This window comes from Dermacentor silvarum, chromosome 6 (genome assembly GCF_013339745.2).
Source record: "Dermacentor silvarum isolate Dsil-2018 chromosome 6, BIME_Dsil_1.4, whole genome shotgun sequence".
Classification (NCBI taxonomy): Eukaryota; Metazoa; Arthropoda; class Arachnida; order Ixodida; family Ixodidae; genus Dermacentor; species Dermacentor silvarum.
Genome location: NC_051159.1, coordinates 3,778,824 through 3,785,984, shown reverse-complemented (window position 1 = coordinate 3,785,984; position 7,161 = coordinate 3,778,824). Strand labels below are relative to the sequence as shown.

General features: G+C 46.7%; 1 long non-coding RNA gene across 1 annotated transcript; it reads left to right on the top strand.

The window, feature by feature from the left end:
• Nucleotides 1-4,390: 4,390 nt before the first annotated feature.
• Nucleotides 4,391-5,886, top strand: LOC125946104 (uncharacterized). The gene is made up of 2 exons (XR_007467407.1): nucleotides 4,391-4,747; nucleotides 5,753-5,886. It is a non-coding gene; the product is annotated as an uncharacterized LOC125946104 (long non-coding RNA).
• The last annotated feature ends 1,275 nt before the right edge of the window (nucleotides 5,887-7,161 follow it).

Sequence of the window (7,161 nt, the reverse complement as noted above, 5' to 3'; positions counted from 1 at the left end):
GTTAGCGATACAAGGCTGGCGGATGAGCAAATTTCTGTATCCTCGAAGAAAGCCGTACATCACGAAGTGCCGGTAACACGTTCGGACAGTTGCAGCAGCGGTCCGCGAACTTGGCCACACAGATTCATTCTATTCCTTAACATGCCAGTCACTATTTTTGCAGCCAACTACTGCACACGTAAAAGGCATTTGATTCAGTAGAGATACCAGCAGTCATAGAGGCATTGCGTAATCAAGGAGTACAGGAGGCATACGTGAATATCTTAGCAAACATCTACAAGGATTCCACAGCTAGCTTGGTTCTCCACAAGAAAAGTAGAAAGATACCTATCAAGAAAGGGGTCAGACAAGGAGACACAATCTCTCCAATGCTATTCACTGCATGCTTAGAAGAAGTATTCAAGCTGTTAGACTGGGAAGGCTTAGGAGTGAGGATCAACGGCGAATATCTCAGCAACCTTCGGTTTGCAGATGACATTGTCCTATTCAGCAACAATGGAGACGAATTACAATAAATGATTGAGGACCTTAATCGAGAAAGTGTAAGAATTGGGTTGAAGATGAATATGCAGAAGATAAATTTAATGTTCAATAGCCTGGCAAGGGAACAAGAATTCAGGATCGCCAGTCAGCCTCTAGAGTCTGTAAATGAGTACGTTTATCTAGGTCAATTACTCACAGGGTACCCTGATCACGAGAAAGAAATTTACAGAAGAATAAAATTGGGTTGGAGTGCATACGGCAGGCATTACCAAATCCTGACTGGGAGCTTACCACTGTCGTTGAAAAGAAAAGTGTACAATCATTGCATTCTACCGGTGCTAACATATGGGGCAGAAACTTGGAGGTTAACAAAGAAGCTCGAGAACAAGTTAAGGACCGCACAAAGAGCGATGGAACGAAAAATCTTAGGACTAACGTTAAGAGACAGGAAGAGAGCGGTGTGGATCAGAGAACAAACGGGGATAGCCGATATTCTAGTTGACATTAAGCGGAGGAAATGGAGCTGGGCAGGCCATGTAATGCGTAGGATGGATAACCGGTGGACCATTAGGGTTACAGAATGGATACCAAGAGAAGGGAAGCGCAGTCGAGGTCGGCAGAAAACCAGATGGGATGATGAAGTTAGGAAATTTGCAGGCGTAGTTGGAATACGCTAGCGCAAGACAGGGGTAATTGGAGATCGCAGGGAGAGGCCTTCGTCCTGCAGTGGACATAAAATATAGGCTGATGATGATGATGATGATGATGATGATGATGATGATGATTACTGCACACGTCTTCAATCCACATGATTCAATCTTGCATGATTGGAGCACAGTGTGTTAGCAAAAACTGAGTTGCATTTCCGACAGCTGATCGCACAGAAGCAAGGTAGAAGCGGTAATGGTTTCGTATTCGTGCGCGGTCGCTGAGGAGAGGTATGGCGCGTAAAGCCCCTTGAAAGCCATGGCGCGCCGCCGTGAGCGCCATCTAGTTTCTTTAAAACAAACTGCTCCGCGAAAAGGGTCGATACTCCGACGCGCTAGTGTTGCCAGGTCCGACGAGGCGGCGTAGCCAAATGCTAGCTAAGTTGTAGCCCAAATGTAGCCAAACACAAAAAAGTTCAAAAAATTTCGTAGCCAAATATAGCCATTATTATTTGCAGTTTTATTTGTGTATACAATTTCACATTCGACTACGACAATCTTTTCTTTGCACAACCTGGCGTAACAAAATGTTCGTGCCGCCATTACGGTCGGCCCTTGGCATCAACATCAGCGACATCATGCTTGCACAGAACACTTTTTTCTTGGGCCCGGAAGCTCTTAAGTTCCAGCGAATCGCTGCAGAGGGCGAAATCAGTGCTTTTATTTAATGACAGATAGTACTAAGTTACTATTTTTAGTTATTTACAGTTATTTACAGTAATAATATTAACTACAAACTCTGTTTTTTAGCTTTCGTGAACGCAAAATAATGTTTACCATCATCGATCTCTCACGTCATCTCTGCCTACGGCGTAAAAGTTCAGCTGTCCAGCGATCTGCGACGTGCTCACGGGTTCTTCTTTATGAGCTAAAACAAGTCTTTCGCGCTATGATATCTCGTGGTATTTCTCTCATCGTCCTATCTTGTTATCACTATTTTTTAATTAGCTTGGCCCGGGTTAGCTGGTACATGATCTATACACTGTTTATTTACATCAACCTTGCCGCCATCTTAGGTCTCTAGCAAGGCAAGAACATGCGTTAAAATAAAGTGTCAGACAACAGATGCCAATCGCTCTCTGAATCGGTATACGCGAAGCTTTAAAAGGTTACTGCGCAAAACGGCACACAAGTGTAAGAAGCGCGGAGTCGTTTTCGGCGACGAGCACGTCCCGAACATAACTAGCTCGAAATCGTATTTATGCTGTGAAAACCGGTTACTGTCAAAAAGCTAATCATGTTGATGTGCTAATAAAGTTTTAGAATAGGGGCGCCTAACGTTTGGGGCCTTAAAGAGCTTTGCGGGTGTTAGCGTTGGGTCATAAATATTAAAATAAAATATAACATTTTATGATAAGAGTAATTTATATTTACGTGTTTAATTACAATTTAGAACTATTTCTATTAGCAGCAAGCAACTTGTTGCGGTTAGTTTTGAGTAACCAACTTTACGTACCTTCACGCAGTCAAGTCTATCCGTGTTAGGCCTACGAGCCACTGAATTCGGAATCAGCGGTGTCTAATGAATCAATCCTCATTACACATGTTAGTAGAGAGAAAACAATAACCGCAATCACTTCTCCTAGCTTACGAACTTCACGCCTTACCACGAATTGAGCCCAGTTCGGTGCTAGGTTAGAGCCGTCGCTTCGATGGGCGCCGTCATGTTTGTTGACAAAAGCTTTTGGGGCATCTTTTGGGGCTCCTGCTAAATCGCTGAAATAACGTGCCTGACGCAAAATCCAAGCACAGTTTGCGTCTTGCGCATGCGCAGTGGCTTCGACGCTATTTCTTTGGGGCCCCCAAAAGTTTGAGGCCTCTATTCTAAAACTCTCTACTAATTGCTGGGGTTTTACGTGCCAAAACCACGATATGGCATGACGCAGTGGGGGGGACTCCGGATTAATTTTGGCCACCTCTATTTCTTTAACGTACACCTAAATCTTAGTACACGGGTGTTCCTGCATTTCGCCTTGATCGAAATGCGGCCGTCGTGGCCGGGAATCAAACCCGCGTCCTCCAGTCAGCAGCGCGACACCTCACCTGCTAATCTAACACGGTGGGTGAAGTTCGTGTGACGAGGTGCACTGATGTCATCGTGGCAAACATGTTTCAATATTATCAAAATGAGTATCTGCATCCGTGACATTACGGGCAAACCATCTAGAAGTAAAAGCACCTTTGGCTCGTGGTCTTGCTCCCATTATTTTTTATACGTTCTTGCATACTTGGCCCACTTTCCCATGTTTGGATTCTCCTCTCTGAGGAGGATCCGATCTTACGTCCAACCTATCGAATGAATCTCGAATGTAAGCACGAACAAAAATTCATCTAGCAGGTGAAGGAAAATGCATGTAAAGCTTCGCGCGAGATACGTGGAGTAGGTCGAAAGCTGTGCCCGGCGCGATACTTCATCCAGAATTAAGAGATGGCCATGAACACACTGGGGCGTGTCATCCACCCGTGCTTCCATTCTTTCATGTCGGCGCCCCGATCGCCCGACGGCCCCGACACTATATGTTATTGCTCTCCCTTCCTGAGCATACCCATGTTAGTACAGTGTACTGCGAAAAACCCACTACCCCAGGTTCATCCCGATGCCCGGGGATCGGGTGCATAACGGTCAAGCAGGGTGTAAGTTTAAGTGCATCACAGATCAAAGCCACCGGCTCAGACAACAGCACAGAGAGGGAAGGGAAGGGGAGGGGCGGTAATTTCGCGCACGCACACATGCACAACCGCTCTGCCGGCTCAGCCAGCTAAAACAAAGCCTTCGACATTTACTTCTACCCGATCAAAGCGACCTCTGGAGCGTGGACTAGGGCGCCACTTTTGGCCCAAACAAAGCCAAGTCGCAGATTTTCAGTAGCCCAAATATAGCCACATAGCCAACTCGTCCATGTCAACGCCAAAAATTTTTTCCTGTAGCCCAATTTGGCTATATATAGCCAAACCTGGCAACACTGCGACGCGCGCGCCGTCGGCTGTTATCTTCGGAGCATGCGCAGAACGATCCGAAGCCCGCGCGCCGCTTTGAACGGCATTCGCGACCGTCGGCGAAGCAAGGGCGAAGCGGCATGGGCGCCTTTACATAGAGAAAGAAATTCAACAAGAGGGGACACTCGGCAAAAACTGGCAACAGGAAACACGTCGCCGTACGTGACGCTATACTTTTGACACCGAACGTTTGCTGCCGCGAGCATCGAAAAAAAAGAAAATGAACTTGAGTTAACAGGCATTGATTTATTTTTAAAATTCTTTGCCGCGAAAACTAAAACGTTTTGCGTATAAATGAACTTAAGCTTTGCGACTTATTTTCCTTGCCTTACCTAGCCACAGGTCGATGACGCGCCAGTTACATGCGTCATCCGCCAGACACTCCCCCGAAGCCAGCGAGGATGGCTGCGCGCGCGTTTGAGCGCTCGCGCGCGGCGACGCGTCTGTCTCATTCTTTTTTTTCTTTTTTAAATGTAACCTGGTTTATTGGGCTCTCGGCGTATTCTTGCGTTCATTCTGCACTGGGACAAGACACCACTGCACTATTGGACTACGGCAAGGTGAGAAATCTTGTTTCACAGTCTACGACGCAATTAGGCTTACGGCACGGGACCGAGACTTAAGACGCAGTTAGCGAAAAACAGCTCGGCCATCCTGGCGCAGTTAATTTGAGTAAATGAATCGTGCTGAGACATGTTTCCGACGCTTCCTAGGGGACTATTGTAACTTATTTCGGTTTTTGAGCCACACTGGCCGCACAGGGCGCCGTGTCGCAGTTAGCGAGAACTCAGCCGTGGTGTGTAGTCTAGTGCATCTTGCAGGAGAAGTTTGTGCCGCTCTCTCTGACGCCAGACATTACTGAAAAGTAATTTCGTTACTTTCTGGGGTACTCTTGAGGCACGCTGGCCGCACAGCGCGCTGTGACGCAGTTAGCGATAAGCAGCTCGGCCGTGGTGATAAAGTTAGTTTGGCGTGTAATGAATGTTAGAGGGACAAGTCTGTGACGTTTTTTGTGGCTCCGCAACAACATATACTTTCTTTCGGTACTCACGCCTGTTGAAAACGCGATGGGCGATTGCCAAGAGTGATAACATGGGGTGTGCTGCTGGCGCCGGCAGAACGCGCGAACGACGAACATATCAGAAACTTGTAATTCGAAAATTACGTCTTCTAAAGGACTGAAAAAAGGCATTGCACCCACGCATTTGTCTTGAGTGCCTGTTGCGTCCGTCTCTGTGTATGTCGCGTACCATCGCGTCGCCCGAGGCCAAGTTTTGGAAACGCGAAGTCGCTGGTGTATTTGTGCTGCCTAAGTGCAGGAAATAATGCCCGGGGAATGGGGGAAGGCTTGGAAATCAGATGTTTTCATGTTTGGGATGAGTCGGGTATTTTCTACGCCATTTATGTAAAAGCGAATTGCTTTTGTTTGTAATGCCGCCCATTCACCGCTTTCGCACGTTTCGCCTCGCAGTATTCCTATGTCTAAATACCAAAATGACTCATGCTTGTAACATGCTTTACGTGCTTGCAAATGTAACATGCTTGTAATTTACTTTTTTTTTCAGCTGGTACCGTCCGGTGGAGCTTCATACAGAAACTACTGCCTTACCTGCTGGTGTCACAACGTTGTATGAACGCACAAAAAGCGCGGAACGAGCTTTTATATAGAGCAAAATAAATATTTCCTCATTGCACAAAAGGTCTTGCGTCTACTTTGTGAAATTGCACATGGCACAGATTCGATGGGACTTTACGAGATAGTTCGCAATCATTTTTACTCAATAATAAACCGATTCTGCACGAAGAGCAAAAAAAAAAAAAAAAAAGAAAAAAAAGGAAAGGGGGGGGGGGGCGCAGCCGGCGTGCTAGCTTGCGTTCAAAATACGCGCGCCCAAAACCGAAACCGGAAGTGATGCAAGTGATCGACACCGACCGCTTGGCACGCTGCAGTCAATTCGGCCGCTGGGCCCTATGGGAGTGTCCCCTCTTGTTGAATTCCTTTCTCTATGGCCTTTATTTCTTTGCGCGAAATGCATTGTGGGTCGGCGCAGTCGACGCGACCAACGCGCGAATGGGTCGGGAGCCAATTCGGCGCCGGGCCTGTCGGGGCGCGCGGAAGCCGCCGGTTACGTTGGCTGCGTCAGTGCGCCCGACCAACGCCTCATTGAGTTTCCCACTATAAAACCTAGAGGGATATGTGGCGCTGCTGCGCTGTGGTATGCAAGGGAATGCTGGTATATTGTGGATTCGGATTTGCATCGTTCTTGGAGAGCCCGAACGCCTTGAAGACGCGCCTGGCTAGCACTGTTGCGTCTGTCACAATGATTCATTTCCTGCTAAAACAGCGCGTAAAAAAACTGCTTTAGCTTTATTATTACACAAAAACATGTTTTGTTTAATCTTGAGGACATACTATTGGATGCACAATTCTATGAAACGTAAAAAGTATCTGCTGGCCGCTAAAGTTGGAGGGCAGACGACAAGATTCTCGCTGGCTTTGGAACAACTTGTCGTCTGTTCTTGCTTTTCATCGCTTGATGCTGCATTGTAGGTGAGTAAACTTTATTGAGAGATGTAATATGGGCGAATTAAAGCCTTTTATGTAGATTTTATTTTAACGACGCGTTATTTGTGTAGCCATATCCACATTTTAGACGAAGCCTCGTTCGACGCCAGCCAACACAAGCCTCGCAGACACATATCCCGTCATTCCCATGAGGGCACGGCAGCCCTTTAAGAAACTCGCATAGACGGTGGCACCAGTTTACCCTCTAGGTGTTGTAGTGAGAATCTCTGTGGCTGTTGACGTAGAAGTTATCAACGAGATCAGCCGGCCGTGAGCGGCTGATGATAAGACTATAGTCTTATCATCCGCCGCTCACGGCCTGCGGTGCGTTATTCTTTATTCTATATACTATAGTATATAGAATAAAGACCCTTTCTTATTCTTCTTTATTCTATATACTATAGTATA